This window comes from Triticum aestivum, chromosome 5B, assembly GCF_018294505.1.
Source record: "Triticum aestivum cultivar Chinese Spring chromosome 5B, IWGSC CS RefSeq v2.1, whole genome shotgun sequence".
NCBI lineage: Eukaryota > Viridiplantae > Streptophyta > Magnoliopsida > Poales > Poaceae > Triticum > Triticum aestivum.
The window spans coordinates 293747779-293766594 of record NC_057807.1 but is presented as its reverse complement, the minus strand read 5'-3'; positions in this window follow the sequence as shown (position 1 = coordinate 293766594).

Below are 18816 nucleotides of genomic sequence, written 5' to 3'. Positions count from 1 at the left end.
CCTTCTAGCAACCCTATTTTTTTGAAGTTAATGGTCGAAAGTTCATTCTTAGGCTATTGACTATTGAATCACCATTCTGACATTGGTCGTGCAACCCAACCCATATTTCGGGTGCACCTTTCAACCAATGTTTAATTGTGTATGTTTTCCTCGAGCATACATCATTATACCATTTGATCTGACAAATGTCATCTTCTTGTTCACATTATTGTGGAAATCCATCTTTTGAAAATCTCAATGAAATCAATCAGCCACCTCCTCACCTCTCCTTGGTTTAATGATGAACTATTGTTTCAGGAACCCGCTCCCATAGTTCATTTCCCGAGAATCTTGCAATGCCATTTCAACGATTTGTGTTGCGCCTTTTCTTCTCGGACATCCTGAGTCTGAGGCATCCTGACACCAATTGGATCTGAATCTCGGTCAGATATGATGGTTGGGACAACTTTCCAGGAGTTATGTTGTTTGTCCTTTGATGACCCGGTAACATGATGTCATGCCTAGCACCCCCCCCCTGGCTGGAGGACCTATCATTATAGATTCCTTTTCAGCAAGGTTATCCATTAATCCATGAGGAAATTGTAAGACTTATTCTACAAGTTATTCCTGATGGATCCTTCATGTTTCCAAAGTATGATCTTCACCTGAAGACCATGTCAATGCTATCTCGAAGCATGTCAATGGTACTCCGATTTGCAACAGGAACATTTGAAGCACGATGCTAGATTTTATTTATCATTTATCCTAACACCGTTGTATGGGTAATATCATGAGATTCTCCCCCCCCCCTATAACTAAATGGTTTTCTACTTTATATCCTGTCATGGATATCTTGCTCTGCTTGTCCTTGGGAAGGATATACCCTTGAAATATGTGTTTAAACATATTTTCCTTTCCATTGTTCTGTTTAATCTGATGATCATATTTTCCTTCCATTGGTTTGTTCAAACCCTTTCTATGATCTATATGATATAAGCAGTAATAATCCACTGCTTGTGCAAACACCTCGATGTACAACTTTGTCAGTAAGACCCTGTTTCTAGTGTTGATGACATTTCGGTAGCCACCGACGGACGGGAACTTTGCCTATTGGTCCGCCTCGTTCAACGAGCAGGAAAATGGTTCTCTTCGTCCCTCGCCCTTGGTATCGACGTTGTTGCCGACTTAATCGACAGGCTACCCTCTGACATGCCTTGCTTGCATGATCGCGCAAGACGTCTCCGCCCTTCCTACTTTTAACCCACATGGTGGGCCCATAACCCACAGTTTCACCAGGATCGAAACCTGACTCTCCTATACACCCTCATGTTTCCAAAGTTATTCCTCGCGCGTGGACTCGTATGAAATTCATGAGCCACCTACCGATGAGATCATCAATTCTGGTATCAGACGCAATACTTATTCTCGTTGCTCTGAACCCCTTTCACCTTCTAATTAGGCATCAAACGCTTGCCTATCTGTTTGAAACTTCTCATGGTACCTCCTTACTTTGCTCTCGATATTTTCTTAAGTTTGAATTCGAGAGTACTTCCGCCACCTTCCTCGATGTTATCGACCAGATAATCGACCTTGCAGAGGTCTGTTCTTCCGGAAACCTATTCGTAAGTACGATGAAGATCCTGAAGAAAGGACGTCGACTTCATCATGATGACCGGAAGCAAAGGAATGAAGACATCAATGTATTGGACCGGTCTCTTCGAGAAGAGCAAGCCACAATGAGAAGATACGTTAAAATTTCGTAACCAAATCCATTCCCCCTTACTCCCGCTCCTAAATCTCGGGACGAGATTTCTTGTAGTGGAGGAGAATTGTGACGCCCGGGTATTTAAGCTACAGTGAACCTCTACTAATGATGCCACGTCACCTCGTTTACTGTTGGTAAACTCGTGTTAGTTCAAAACGATTCAAATTCAAATTTAAAATATAGGCAAACAACAAAAGTTTTCAAATAATAAAACTAAAATGTTCTGGTTGTGCCAAATAATGCGTAGGTAATTATGGTGGAGAAACCACACTTGTATAAAATATGTAAATACTCAAAATGAATATAATAGTAGCAAAACAATTAGTTAAATGATTATAAAATAATAAACAATTACAAATGATTTTATATTAGGTGCCAAGTTAATTGCGGTAGTGGCATAAGTATTAAAAATATTTTAGGTGCAACTTGGGTTTTTCATAAACACCGAAATTTAATAAAACAGAAAAGAAGAAAAGAAATAAAATAGAAAAACAAACTAACAAAAAACAAGAAAAAGAAACCCCCCAAACCCCCGGGCCAACCGACCCAGCTAGCCAACCGGCCGGCCCAGTCGGCCAGCCCACCCCGGCCGGCCCACCTCTCCCCGCATAACCCCCCACCACCCTCGAACCCTAGCCCGATCCACCACCACACCCCCCCACTTCCCCCACGATCCCTCGCTCCTCTCCCCCACCCCACGACCCGATCTGGATCGGGGGCGCTCGCCACCCCCCCGACCCTGGTGACCGTGTCTCCCCGCGCGTCGACCCCGCCACCGAATCGCCGAGCGCCGCCCCTCCCGGCCTCCTCCCCGCAGCCCCGTCTCCTCTCCCTCGTGGCCCGAAGCCTACTCAACACCGTCGACGTCGCCGCCACCTCACCGACGCCACCCGGAGCTCCTCCGCCTCGACTCCGTCGACGTCGTCCCCGTCTTCCGCCCCGAGCCCACTGCCCTAGTCCCTACTCCCCCACCGTGAGCTCCCCCCTCTCCCTCGCGCTCACCGCGGCCGTCCCGACGCCCGCGCACGACCACCGCGCTCCGGCCGCGCACTGGGCTCGCCCGACCCACGCCCGTCGCCCCCGACCACGTCGCCATGCGTCCCCGCCACCGCAGCTTGCCGCCCCGGCCGCCTGGCCGGCGCCGTGGCCTCCGGCCCCGCCTTGCGCCACTAACTCCCCTGCTCCGGCCGCCTCGGCCATGGCCTCGCCCCTCTCCTGGCGTCGCCGCTGGCCGTTGGCCGCGCGCGCCCCACGTCCTGCACCGGCCGCTCGTGCCGCCCCTACCAAGCGGCGCTGGCCCCCAGCGCTCCCGCCCGCGCACCCCCCCCCCTGCGGCCACCTCCGGCGCCGGTGCCCCAGTGTTTCCCCTCGCCCGTGCCGGTTCGGGCGAGCGCCCCCGACCGCACCTGTTAAGCCCGCTCCAGTGGCCTATGTGCCACTGGCAACTGGGGCCCCTTGGAGTATGACAAGTGGGGCCCAGCCCCTGGAACATTAAAAAAAATATTAAATAAATAAATGAATAATAACTAAAATAATTAAAATATTAATTATTAATCAAGTAATTAATTAAGTTAATTAATCCTGATTAGATTAACCTAATCACTAATTAAACTAAACAGTTAATTAAGCTAACTAATTAACCTAAACCCTAATTAACCTAAATAGAGGATGACAGGTGGGTCCCCCTGGACCCACATGTCAGGTTGACCAAGTCAACTCTGTTGACTGCTGATGTCAGCATGACATCATGCTGATGTCATTAATCTGTTTTTCGAATTAATTAAATAATTAATTAAATTCCAGAAATTAATGAAATCTTTAGAAAATCATATCTTTTAATCCGTAACTCGGATTAAAATATTTTCAACATGAAAGTTGCTCAGAACGACGAGACGAATCCGGATACGCAGTCCGTTCGTCCGCCACACACCCCTAACCTATCGAACTCGCAACTTTCCCCCTCCGGCTCCTCTTCCCGAAAACGCGAAACACCGGGAATACTTTCCCGGATGTTTCCCCCCTTAACCGGTACCACCTCATACCACGTTAGGGCACACCTAGCACCACTCATTGTCACGTCACGCATCGTCGTGTTTATGTTTGCATTGTGTTCATTGTTTCTTCCCCCTCTTATCTCCGGTAGACTACGAGACCGACGCTGATGCCACCGAGTACGACTACGTCACCGACGACCCCTCCTTGTCTGAGCAACCAGGCAAGCCCCCCCTTTGATCACCAGATATCGCCTACTCTTCTCTATACTGCTTGCATTAGAGTAGTGTAGCATGCTACTGCTTTCAGTTAATCCTATACTGCTGCATAGCCTGTCCTTGCTACTATTGTTGTTACCTTTACCTGCTATCCTACTGCTTAGTATAGGATGCTAGTGTTCCATCAGTGACCCTACACTCTTGTCCATCTGACATGCTATACTATTGGGCTGTGATCACTTCGGGAGGTGATCACGGGCATATACTATATACTTTACACTATTACATTACCTGTGGTACTGTTCGGAGATGGGGGCTGAAAGGACAGGTGGCTCCATCCCGGTAGAGGTGGGCCTGGGTTCCCGACGGCCTCCGACTGTTACTTTGTGGCGGAGCGACAGGGCAGGTTGAGACCGCCTAGGAGAGAGGTGGGCCTGGCCCTATTCGGCGTTCGCGGATACTTAACACGCTTAACGAGATCTTGGTATTTGATCTGAGTTGGTTACGAGCCTATACGCACTAACCATCTACGCGGGAGTAGTTATGGGTATCCCGGCGTCGTGGTATCAGCAGAAGCACTTCGTGACGTCAGCGACTGAGTGGCGTGCGCCGGATTGGACTGGAATGCCACTAGGATAGGTCTGCTTCCGGCCGCGTACGCAACGTGCAGGTGTGCTCAGGGCGATGGGCCCAAACCACTGCGGCTTAGGTTTAGATCGGCGTGCTGGCCTCTCCGTTGAGCCTAGGTGGGGCTGCGACGTGTTGATCTTCCGCGGCCGGGCATGACCCAGGAAAGTATGTCCGGCCAAATGGGATCAAGCGTGCTGGGTAAGTTGGTGCACCCCTGTAGGGAAGTTAATCTATTCGAATAGCCGTGATCTTCGGTAACAGGACGACTTGGAGTTGTACCTTGACCTTATGACAACTAGAACCGGATACTTAATAAAACACACCCTTCCAAGTTCCAGAGACAATCCGGTGATCGCTTTTCCACAGGGCGACGAGGGGAGGATCGCCGGGTAGGGTTATGCTATGCGTTGCTACTGGAGATGCTACTTGGAGATGCTACTTGGAGATGCTACTTGGAGATGCTACTTGGAGGACTTCAATCTATTCTCTTCTACATGCTGCAAGACGAAGGCTGCCAGAAGCGTAGTCTTCGACAGGATTAGCTATCCCCCTTTTATTCTGGCATTCTGCAGTTCAGTCCACCGATATGGCCCTTTACACATATACCCATGCATATGTAGTGTAGTTCCTTGCTTGCGAGTACTTTGGATGAGTACTCACGGTTGCTTTCTCCCCACTTCTTTCCCCTTTCCTTTCTTTCTGGTTGTCGCAACCAGATGCTGGAGTCCAGGAGCCAGACGCCACCGTCGACAATGACCCCTACTACACCGGAGGTGCCTACTACTACGTGCAGCCCGCTGACGACGATCAGGAGTAGTTAGGAGGATCCCAGGCAGGAGGCCTGCGCCTCTTTCGATCTGTATCCCAGTTTGTGCTAGCCTTCTTAAGGCAAACTTGTTTAACTTATGTCTGTACTCAGATATTGTTGCTTCCGCTGACTCGTCTATGATCGAGCACTTGTATTCGAGCCCTCGAGGCCCCTGGCTTGTATTATGATGCTTGTATGACTTATTTAAGTTTTAGAGTTGTGTTGTGATATCTTCCCGTGAGTCCCTGATCTTGATCGTACACATTTGCGTGCATGATTAGTGTATGATTGAATCGGGGGCGTCACACCTAGGATCTAGTTAATCCCTTTTCGTATCTTGCAGGAAAATAAGCAAGATTGGTGCAAAAAGGTGTTGGAGCTTGAGTGGGAGATTCAAGAACTAAAAGATGAGAATTTCGTCCTCAAGCGTAAGCTGAGGAAGGATGGCAGACCCACCACTTCATCACCGCCACCTCCTTCTTCACCACCAAAAGAAAACTGAGTATTGGGTATGGGCACTCCCCTTGGCTTCCGCCGAGCTTGGGGGAGGTGACCCAGTATCGTATCATCTCCACTATCTTTTGCCTTTACTTTCTTAGTTTGATCCATGGTTATCTTTTGCTATTAGATGAATAAAAGTTTAGTTACCCTTTCTTTTTGTGAGTTTTGTTAGTGATCAATCCTTGTAGTCGTGTGTGATATATATAAAAAAGTTTAGTTTGAGTTTTGCCTTCTTTACTTTTTTTGTTTCAATAAAAAGAAAGGAAATAAAAGAAAAATATCATATGTTAATCTTATGGTAAGTGATGACATTACACAAGGAAAAGTATAAGTAGAAAATTTTATTGTAGATTGACAAACATAGCATTGGTCAATGATGCCACTCATGAAAGAATTAATAAGGGAAGAGAATATTTACATATAAATATACTATCATGGAAATCTTTTATGATTGTGAGCACCCATCAAAATATTATATGCCAAATTGTTGACGTTGGACAAGGAAGACAACTTAATGATTTATGTTTGTTCATATCCACATAGAAGTTATATTGTCATAGATCCTTCAACATGTGGTGCTTGCCCCTATCTTTGCTAGCCAAAAACTCCGCACTAAGTAGAGATACTACTTGTGCATCCAAAACCCTTAAACCCTATATTGTTTCAGAGTCCACCATACCTACCTACGGATTGAGTAATATCCATCAAGTAAGTTGTCATCGGTGCAAAAAGGGCAATAAAAATTGCTTATAAAAGTGTGAGATCATTTAGTGTAATGGAAAATTGATCGTTGTACGAACTTGTGATGGTGAAGAATAAAAGCGACAGACTGCACAATAAAGGTTGCCATCACTATGGGCAATATAACGTGATGTTCTCTTGCACTAAGGGGTTGAGCATACAAACAAAAGCATGGCAACCTCTGCTTCCCTCTGCGAAGGGCCTATCTTTTACTTTCATGTATTTACTTTTATGCAAGAGTCAAAGTTTTTCTCTCTTTTCCTTTTATTTTCTCCCTTGGCAAGCATCATGGGGTGAGGAAAGATCTAGGCACATATGTCCAGTTGAATATGGTAGCATGAGTTATTATTGTTGATATCACCATTGAGGTGAATGCGTTGGGAGGCAAAACTATAAGCCCCTATCTTTCTATGTGTCCGGTTGAAACGTTTTGCTCATGTGTACGCGGTGAGTGTTAGCAATCATAGAAGACTAAATGATGGTTGAGTATGTGGACTTGCCTAAAGGCTTCGATAGGTGACTCTTCCTAAAAAGATGATGAATTGTAGTTGCAAAGTTGACTGAGAACATAGTTTGTCGGTTTCCAATAGAGTTTATGCTTTATACTTCGATGTTGTGATGAATTGTCACTTGTTCATGAGAAGTTCTATGATTAAAGATTTATGTTAAAGTTTGTTGTTGTTATAATAAGTCACATGATGCTACTATGTCCGTATTTTTGTTTTTATCGACACCTCTCTCTCTAAGCATGTGGACATGTTTTTAGGTTTCAGTTTTCGCTTGAGGGCAAGTGAGGTCTAAGCTTGGGGGAGTTGATACGTCCATTTTGCATCAGGTTTTCCTACTATTATTTATGTTGTTTTATTGTATAATAATGCTTTTTGGAGTAATTCTAATGCCTTTTCTTTCATAATATGCAAGGTAAGCACCAAGGGTGAGAATTCCGACAGCTGGAAATCTGGACCTGAAAAAGCTACGTCAAGCTACCTATCCTGCACAACTCCAAATGAGTTGAAACTTCCCGAGGATTTTTTATGGAATATTTAATAAATATTGGAGCAAATAAGTACCAGAGGGGGGCCACCAGGTGGGCACAACCCACCTGGGCGCGCCAGGAGGCCCAGGCGCGCCCTGGTGGGTGCGCCCTCCTCGGCCCACCTCTGGTGCCCATCTTCTTGTATATAAGTCATTTTAACCTAGAAAAAAATGAGAGGAGGACTTTCGGGAAGAAGCGTCGTCACCTCGAGGCGGAACTTGGGCAGGAGCACTTTTGCCCTCCGGCGGAGCGATTCCGCCAGGGGAACTTCCCTCCCGGAGGGGGAAATCATCGTGATCATCATCACCAACAACTCTCCCATCTTGGGGAGGGCTATCTTCATCAGCATCTTCATAGCACCAACTCTTCTCAAACCCTAGTTCATCTCTTGTGTTCAATCTTTGTATCAAAACTATAGATTGGTGATTGTGGGTGACTAGTAGTGTTGATTACATATTGTAGTTGATTACAATATGATTTATTTGGTGGAAGATTATATGTTCAGATCCATTATGCTATTTAATACTCCTCTGATCTTGAGCATGTTTATCATTTGTGAGTAGTTACTTTCGTTCTTGAGGTCACGGGAGAAATCATGTTGCAAGTAATCATGTGAACTTGATATGTGTTCGATATTTTTGATGATATGTATGTTGTCATTCTCTTAGTGGTGTCATGTGAAAGTCGACTACATGACACTTCACCATATTTGGGCCTAAGGGAATGCATTTGTGAGTAGTTATTAGATGGTGGGTTGTGAGACTGACAAAAGCTTAAACCCCAGTTTATGCGCTATTCCGTGAGGGTCCGATTGGATCCAAAATTTTAATGCTATGGTTAGAATTTATTCTTAATACTTTTCTCGTAGTTGCGGATGCTTGCAAGAGGGTTAATCATAAGTAGGAGGTTTGTTTAAGTAAGAACAACACCTAAGAACCGGTCCACCCACATATCAAATTATCAAAGTAACGAACACGAATTAAGCCAACATGATGAAAGTGACTAGATGAAATTCCCGTGTACCCTCAAGAACACTTTGCTTATCATAAGAAACCGTTTTGGTCTGTCCTTTGCCTCAAAAGGATTGGGCTACCTTGCTGCACTTTTGTTACCACTATCGTTACTTGCTCGTTACAAATTATCTTGCTATCAAACTACTCCGCTACTTACAATTTTAGCACTTGCAGACAATACCTTGCTGAAAACCACTTGTCATTTCCTTCTGCTCCTCGTTGGGTTCGACACTCTTACTTATCGAAAAGGCTACAATTGACCCCATATACTTGTGGGTCATCAAGACCCCGCTGCCACGGGGGGTAGGACAAAAGATGTCATGCAAGTTCTTTCCATAAGCACGTATTACTATTTGCGGCATACATGCCTACATTATATTTATGAACTAGAGCTAGTGCCGTATCGCCCGAGGTTATGAATGTTATATGATGAATATCATCCAGCGAATTCACTGGTCCAATGCCTATGAATTTCTCTCATATTGTTCTTGCTAAGTTACTACTACTATTGTTACTATTACGCTTGCTAAAAAATCATTGCTATCACTGTTACCGTTACTATTGTTGTTGCTACTACTATCAAAGCTATTATACTACTTTGCTAATGATCACTTTGTTGTAGATAATTAATCTCCAGGTGTGGTTGAATTGAAAATTCAGCTGCTAATACTTGCAAATATTCTATGGCTCCCATTGCGTCGAATCAATAAATTTGGGTTGAATACTCTACCCTCCAAAACTATTGCGATCCCTTATACTTGTGGGTTATCAAGACCTTTTTATGGTGCCATTTGCCGGGGAGCATAGCTATATTTGTTGTGTCACTTGGGATTATTATCAAATTATCCCGATGAAGAATTTGAAGGATGCTAAGACTAAGATTTTTCCCTCTAAGATGAGGGGAGGTAAGGAACTGCCATCGAGCTCTGCTTTAGATTCATCTTCTGTTATAAGTAGACTCGAAGCACCACCACATGTTATCAATTCTGATATGTCGCAAGTTATTGATGGTGCTATGAATGCTATGAATGCTACTCATGATTCTAGTACCTCGCTTGATGATAATGTGCCACTGGGTGAATTTCTTGATGAACATATTGCTAGAGTAAGACAGAATGAGATTGTTGAAACTGATGAAGAGCTTGAAACTAAAAATCCTGAAACACTTGTTACAACTAGTTCTCCTAGATATGAATTGCCAAAGGTACCAGAAGGTTATGTTATGGATGGGGAGACAACTAGAGACATTCTTGCTTGTAAGGATAGAGATGATTTTGAAAAATTATTATGCAAGTATAAAGAAAAGAATTTGAATGCTAAAATGAAATGTGATGCTCAGTTTGCTACTTCACCTATCTTTGTTGATGATAAGGATTATGAATTCTCTGTCGACCCAGAGTTAATTACTTTGGTTGAATCTGATCCTTTCCATGGTTATAAAACTGAAACTTTTGTGGCACATCTTACTAAGTTGAATGACATAGACACCCTTTTTGCTCATGATGAGAAGATTCACTATTATTATATTCTCAAATTATTTCCGTTCTCATTAAAGGGTGATGTTAAGGCTTGGTATAATATTCTTGCTCCTGGTTGTGTGGGTAGTCCCCAGGATATGATTTATTACTTCTCTGAAAAATATTCTCCTGCTCATAAGAAAGAAGTTGCCTTACAGAAAATATTTAACTTTGCGCAAATTGAAGAAGAGAGTCTCCCACAAGATTGGGGGAGGCTTCTCCAATTGCTTAATGCTTTCCCTGATCATCCTCTTAAGAAAAATGAAATACCTGATATCTTCTATAATGGACTAACCCATGCTTCTAGGGATTTGCTAGATAGTTGTGCTGGTTGTGTTTTCAGGGAACGAACTGTTGAACAAGCTGAAGAATTATTGAATAACATATTGAAAAATTATGATGATTGGATCCTTCCTGAACCATCATTTAAACCTACTCCAAAGAAGAGGGGTATCTTATATCTCAGTCCTGAAGATATGAAAGAGGCAAAGAAATCTATGAAGGAAAAAGGTATTAAAGCACAGGATGTTAAAATTTTAGCACCTGTCAAAGAAATACATGGGCTTGAAACACCATCACCACCTAAGGTGGTAGAGGTAAATTCTTCACTAAAGTTCGATGAAGGTGATATTCCTTATAATAAACATCCTATTCAATGCCTTTATGAGTTTGATAATTACATTAGAAAGCAAGATCACTTCAATGCAAATGTTATGAAACAATTGAAATATATTTCTGATATGATTGCTCGCTTGAGTGACTTGTTATTTAGAGTCTCAAATGATGTTAGAGGTGTAGGGAAGCATGCCTCTATGGTTGAAACACAATTAGAACAAGTTGCAAAATCTCAAAGAGAGTTGTTAGACGAAATGAATAATAATATCAATGATCATGTTGTTAGAGTAATGACTAGAGGAAGTAGAATGACTCAGGAACCACTTTATCCTGAGGGACACCCAAAAAGAATTGAACAAGACTCTCAAAGAGTTAAACAGATGCACCTAGTCCTTTTAAAAAGAAAATGAAGAAGAAAAATAATAGGACTTTGCATGCCTCTAGTGAACCTGAAGTAGAAAAACCTCCTGATAACGAGAATGAAGTCTCTATTTATGATGTTGAAACTCAATCTGGTAATGAACACTCAACTTCTGATGATGAAAAAGACAATTTTGAGGTTGATGAAGATACTCAAACAAATAATAAAGAACCAGACAATGATGTTGAAATAGAACCGACAATTGATCTTGATAACCCACAACCCAAGAATAAAAGATATGATAAGACTTTGTAGCTAGAAAACATGGTAAGGAAAGAGAACCGTGGGTTCAAAAACCTATGCTCTTTCCACCTAATTAAGTCAACCAAAAAGAAAGATGATGAAGAATTTGAACGCTTTGCTGAAATGCTGAGGCCAGTCTTTTTGCGTACTCGCTTGAATGATATCTTAAAAATGCCTCCTTATGCAAAATACATGAAAGACATCATCACCAATAAGAGAAAATACCGGAAGCTGAAATCTCCACCATGCTTGATAATTATACTTTTAAGGGTGGAATACCTAAAAAACTTGGAGATACGGGAATACCAACTATACCTTGCTCCATCAAAGGAAATTACTTGAAAACTGATTTATGTGATTTAGGAGCTGGTGTTAGTGTTATGCCTTTTTCTTTATATAAAAGACTTGATTTGAACAAACTCACACCTATCAAAATATCTTTGCAAATGGCTGACAAATCAACTGCCATACCTATCGGTATTTGTGAGGATGTGCCTGTTGTTGTTGCAAACGTTACTATCTTAACTGACTTTGTTATACTTGAGATGCCTGAGGACGACAACATGTAAATTATCCTTGGTAGACCCTTCTTGAATACTGTAGGGGCTGTTATTGATTGCAATAAAAGCAAGGTAACTTTTCATATCAATGGTAATGAGCATACGGTGCACTTTTTGAAGAAACAATTCCAAGTGAATGGTATTAATTTTATTTAAAAATCTCAGACAATCACTATTGGAAGTTTTCGACTATGTCTACCTACTGCCAAAAAGAAATATGAAATGCTTATTGTTGGGGACATTCATATCCCCATTGAGATAACTTAGTGTTTCACGAAAGTTCTTCGGTTTCATGCCAATCAGAAGTGGTTGTTAATAAGACTTCATCAACCTTATTATTGGATCATTTTTGAGAAGTATGAAGTTGACGAATTTAGTGAGCACTACCTTCTGTCCTTACCCTTTGTTTTTAGTTTTTATTAGTTAAATAAAATAAAATGTCAGGTTTTGTCTGTTTTCTGAGTTTTCCGTACAATAAAAAAATGATGCAAAAATAAAAGTTCTCAGTCTGAAAATTTAATACGATTTTTTTTCTGAATATTTAAGAATTTTTAGTGCAAATAACATCAGAGGGAGGTGCTCCTGGTGGGTCGTGGTCCCCGCGTGGGCCCCCTCACTTATCTCTTCATCCCATATCACCACCTACCTCTAGAAAAAATCAGCATTATTCTCTCTCTCGTGTTCTTTCTCTCAAACCCACGGATTTCAATCCCTTTGCTCAAAGCTCTGTTTCTGAAACTGTTTCGGGGGATTGTTGCTTGGTATGTGACTCCTCCATTGGTCCAATTAGTTTTTGCTTTAGTGGTTTATACTTTGAATAATTAGTTGCTGTTGGTGCTGCTATAGATGAGCTTGCATGTTAAATTCTTAGAGTTCTAAGTAGTTTTAATGCTTGATATGGCCTCTATGCATCCCCATGAGTAGTTGCTCTCATTCTTGTAAAGTTTTGTTGAGAAAAACTTTGTGGACTAAAAATTTCAGAATTTTGTTCATAGGAAATATATGACTATCCTTAGGAAGTTTGCTTCCAAGAAGAACTCCAAGGGAATTATTAGGGACTCATCAGATCTTCGTACCCAGAGAATGGCGGAGGTACAGCCGTGCGAATGGCCGCATAACCCATTCATGGAGGGAGCTAGAATCCATCAAGAGTTTGCACAATATGCTGCTAATGCTAGCCTCACCAACTTCATCCCAGCTGAATGTGAACAGTGCCATATATTCACAAATTCCTTTGTGCAAAGCTTTCATTTCTTGAGTAGGAATAATCCCCCTAAGGTCCAGTTTAACTTATATGCTGAACCCCATCAGATACCACTTACAGATTTTTGTGACATGTGCTTGCTCCCTTCCAATGGTGGTTTAGTAGAGCCTAGGCCCATGGAGTTTGATGGTTTTTACCGTACTCTGACAGTGGGGGATGAGAGAAGGGTATCGGGTGTCACTGCCACTAGCTTACATTTTCTTGTCGTGCATTATTTTGCTCTATTCAATGCAAAGTGTTTGCTTAGTAGAGAGAAGGTAGGTGCACTCAGTTCCCCGGACTTCGCTATTTTATGCCGTGCACTTTACAGCAACAACACTTATAGCTTGGGGGCTATTGTGGCATGTCGCCTCCACATTAACAGATCCAAGGGTAAAATACATGGTGGTATTTATGCTACTCGTTTAGTGAGTCACTTCAACATTCAGATACGCCAGCATGACTATCCTTTACCCAAGGTCTATTAGATCGTTAGGCTATGGCACACCACCAGTTTATTGATAGCAAGAGCGCTGACATTACTGTTCCTTATAACCTGGTTTTCAGTGCGGACACTCGTGATATTATTCCATTGCCTACACCTGATTTGTTTGATCCTATCGCCAGGGGCGGATACAGGATCTTGCCTGAGGACATTGTCGCCTACCAGAATAACCTGGCTACAGCAGAGGGGGGAGCCTCAGGAGTGGGACACTCAGGTGCCCGCTCCCCAGCACTTCAACATAGGACCCCATGGTTTCTTCGAGTGGTGATTACCAAGTTAGGCCAAAAGCCTTAGCTTGGGGGAGTGTGTATTTCCACTGACATTGCTTTTATGTTCACACATTTCATTCCAGTTGTCGGTGTCCACACTTTTTAATTGTATTATCCATGCTAGATTTATTTTCTCGCCTTCTTGTGTGTTTGAAAAACTTCGAGAAAGTACAAAAAAATATATTTCTTGCTTCTTTGTTATTTTTCTTTCTAGTGTAGTTAGTTGTAGTTTTAAAAAGAAAACCCAAAAATATTTCCTTGTTCTTCTTTTGCTTGTTGGCAGCTCTCCCGTGTAAATAGTTTTTCTCGTTTTTGTTTTTCTTTCCTTAATTTGTTTCTTCTCAGATAAAAACCAAAAACTCCAAAAACATTTCAATGTGTTTCTCTGAATTTCTTTTCTTTTTATTGAGTTGTACCAAGGAGAATACCAAGATGAAAAATATGACTCTCATATGCATTATTATTGATCTAACAAAGAGCACATATTACCTTGTTTTCTTCTTTTTGAATAAAATGTTTGCATATTCTGTCGGTGTTCTGGGAACCAGGGTACGCAAACTTGCCTGCCTGCGGCCCCTGGCGTGGCTCCCTTGGCGGCCTGGTATGGCCCATCTTCAACAACGACAAGTCAAGACCCTCGCGAGTGACCAAGCCTCACGAGGCGGACGACACCAAGACCTCGTGAAGGAGCGGCTTCCCCAGGCGACCTCCTGAGGAGCGGATATTTCTATGCAAGCACTCACCTCATGAGGCTGAGGTGACGCCAGCCATGATGACCAAGGCCAGGCGCACGCTAGTGGGCGCAGAGTGGCAGGTTTCCTCTTTGGTTCTAAGGAGGCAACCGCCGGCGTAGAGTCCCAAGGAATCAACCAAAGGTTACCGTTTGCGTGCAACAAGACCACGACCGCCAGAATGACAGGATGGATGTCATCATCGAGCCCACCATTACGTCACGACCAGAAGCTTTGCAGGCAAAGACCACCTTTTGTCAGGATAAGATGTACTACTTGTTCCCCTTCAAAATTGGCCACTATGGGATCCCTTCCCGCCTAAGTTTTGGGGGAAGAGGACCGAGGCCACTATAAGTATAGTCTAGCCACCACCATAGGAGGGATCGGACCCCCAGAGGTCAAACTCCTTGAGCTCATTCCACCCATAGAGCAGACCTCACGAGGTCGTTCAGCCTTGTACTAGTTCATACTCAGCCCCCACGAGGCTAATCCACCACAAAGCAGGAGTAGGGTTTTACACCGCATGGTGGCCCGAACCTGGGTAAACTGTTGTGCTCATTTCCTTTCCTGTTCATCGAGAGAGGCCATGAGAGCAGCGAGTTGGCTAGCCTGGGAGGTTGAGTTCTTCACACACGCCGTAGAGTTCGAACCTTTCTTGGGTCTGCGGAGCCTGAAATCCAACAGATTCCAGCTTAGTCCATGACACTCTTGCACTATTATTACTTTCATATCGTTTGGTCGTGCAAGTGAAAGGCAATAATGACGATATTTGATGAACTGACTGTGGTAGAGAGAAACGGGTACAAACTCAACTTGTTCTGTTTTTGTAAATATGTTTAACCTAGTATCCATGATTCAGCTTATTATTATCAAACATGTTTGCAATGCCCTTAGAGATTATAGTTTCTCATGCCATGCTTAAGTAGCTAGGAGTAGATAATGATTTATCTTGGATGTCAACATTGCGTTAGAATGATTGTGATGTAGTATGATGGTATGGTATCCTCCTCTGAATGTTTGAGTGGCTTGACTTGGCACATGTTCATGCATGTAGTTGAATCAAAACCAACATAGCCTCTATGATATTTATGTTCATGGTGTTCATATCCTACTCATGCTAGTATCCAATGTTACTTATGCATAATGCATGTTCATGACCGTTTTTGCTCTCTAGCTGGCCGCTCCTCAACCCATTTGCTAGCCTTCTCCTGTACTAAGTGGGAATTCTGCTTGTGCATCAAAACCATGAAACCCAAGTTATTCCAGATGAGTCCACCATACCTACCTATATGCGGTATTACCCTGCCGTCCTAAGTAAATTTGCATGTGCCACCTCTAAAAAACTTCAAATAAATATCCTTTTTGTGTGCTTGGATTATTCATAGAGCGACATGAGGTAGTCAGTATCTTCCATGCTAAGCGGGTTATTCTCATGATGAGTGTTTATTCACTCGTCCTTGCACGAGAGGGGCGGTAATAGGGATTCCCAGTCCCGAACTCAAATTGCAAATAATTAAACAAAACTCCTGCAGGACAGTTGTTGGTATGGAAGACACCCGTTGTTTCGGACAAGCCGTGGAGTGTGATTGTTGGTGGAAGGGGAGTAAACCTTTACTTTTATTTCTTGGGAACCGCCACTAATGTGTTTAGAATGGAAGATACTGATAACTAATGGTCGCGAAGTAAACAAGAAGGGTGCATTTCTCAAAATTTCATTTACCTTTGTTTTAAAAAACTTGAGCTCTGGCACCTCTACAAATCACTGCTTCCCTCTGCGAAGGGACTATCTATTTACTTTTATGTTGTGTCATCACCTTCTATAATAAGCGCCAGAACCTGAGAGCACTATTTTCATCCTCATGCATTGTGTATAACTAATGTTGGGTGCATCATGGTTGGATCTTTTCTACCCAGGATTACAATGTTTAGTCGCTTCTTGAACTTTGGGGGTGCTTTGCATTTGTGTTTTGCAGTCTCAGAATGGGCTAGCGAGATACCACTATTCTCATATTATATCATGGTTGTTTTGACAAAGTGTTGTTCTTTGAGATATCTTATTATTGCTCGCTAGTTGATTATGCCATTGATATGAGTTAATATAATTTTTAGGAGTTATTGTCGACATGGTTAGTTATAATATTTTCCGAAAACCAGGGTGCTACCTATGCTTATTTATGTAAACAAGAGCAAAAGAGTTCATAAAAGTTTTTCTTTTTCACTTTCAGTTTATCAATTGAATTGCTTGAGGACAAGCAAATGTTTAAGCTTGGGGAGTTGATACGTCTCTGTCGTATCTACTTTTCCTAATGCCTTTTCTCTTGTTTTGGACTCTAATTTGCACGATTTGAATGAAACTAACTCGGACTGACGCTGTTTTCAGCAGAACTACCATGGTGTTGTTTTTTGTGCAGAAATAAAAGTTCTCGGATTGGAACAAAACTTTGCGAGGAATTTTAATGCAATAAGAGAGAATTTCTGGAGTCAAGCACCACCGGAGGTGGCACCTGGGTGGGCACTACCCACCAGGGCGCGCCCCCCTCTAGGTGCGCCCAGGTGGGTTGTCCCCACCTGGTGGCCCGCACACTCCAATCATGATACTATAAAACACATATTTGGAGAGGGAGAAAGAATTATCGTGTTTCACAAGAAGGAGCCACTGAGGTAGTCCTGAATTAAGGGGTCCTCGGACAGCCGGACTATATACTTTGGCCGGACTGTTGGACTATGAAGATACAAGATTGAAGACTTTGTCCCGTGTCCGGATGGAACTCTCCTTTGCGTGGAAGGTAAGCTTGGATATTCGGATATGTAGATCTCCTTTTCTGTAACCGACTCTGTGTAACCCTAGCCTCCTCTGGTGTCTATATAAACCAGAGGGTTTAGTCCGTAGGACAATAACAATCATAATCATAGGCTAGCTTCTAGGGTTTAGCCTCTATGATCTCGTGGTGGATCAACTCTTGTAATACTCATATCATCAAGATCAATCAAGCAGGAAGTAGGGTATTACCACCATCGAGAGGGCCCGAACCTAGGTAAAACATCGTGTCCCCTGCCTCCTGTTACCATTAGCCTTAGACGCACAGTTCGGGACCCCCTACCCGAGATCCGCCGGTTTTGACACTGACATTGGTGCTTTCATTGAGAGTTCCACTGTGCCATCGCGATAAGGCTTGATGGCTCCCTCGATCATCTTCAATGATGCGGTCCAGGGGGGAGGTTTTCCTTCCTGGACAGATCTTCGTATTTGGCAGCTTCGTACTGTGGGCCAACTCGCTTGGCCATCTGGAGCAGATCGGCAGCTACGCCCTTGGCCATCAGGTTAGGTTTGGAAGCTTAAACTATACTGTCGACATCCGCGGAGACTTGATCTTCGACGAATTCGAGCCCATGACAGGTGTGCCGAACAGTCACAACGGGCATGACTTTGATCTGCCATCAGACAGTATTCGGGAAATCGCACCCGCATTGGCGCCGGGAATCAACCCGGAGCAGATCGTGCCTTCTGAGGATGGGTGGATGGACCCCGCCACGGAGGCCGCACACTCATCAGCGGCGGAGTCGAACACCGAACCCGCCTCCTGTGAGGTTGGTGTCATCGGACCCCCGGGCTCTTCCCCGGTTGCAGGATCCGAACCGCGTGCGTCCGCGCATATAGAATCAGATTGGGCACCTGTCATGGAGTTCACCGCCACGGATATTTTTCACTACTCACCCTTGGGTGACGTGCTGAACTCATTAAGGTCTCTGTCCTTGTCAGGAGATTCTTGGTCGAACTATGTCCGGCTCGAGTGGGGAGCGGACGACGAAGAAATTTGTCCCCCACCCACCACCCACTTTATAGCCAATGTCGATGATTTAACCGACGTGCTTGACTTCGACTCCGAAGACATCGACGGCATGGACAACGATGCAGGAGAAGAACAGGAACCACCGCCTACAGGGCGCTGGACCGCCACCTCATCATATGATATTTATATGGTGGACACCCCCAAACAAAACAATGGTGATGAGGCAATGGAAGATAAC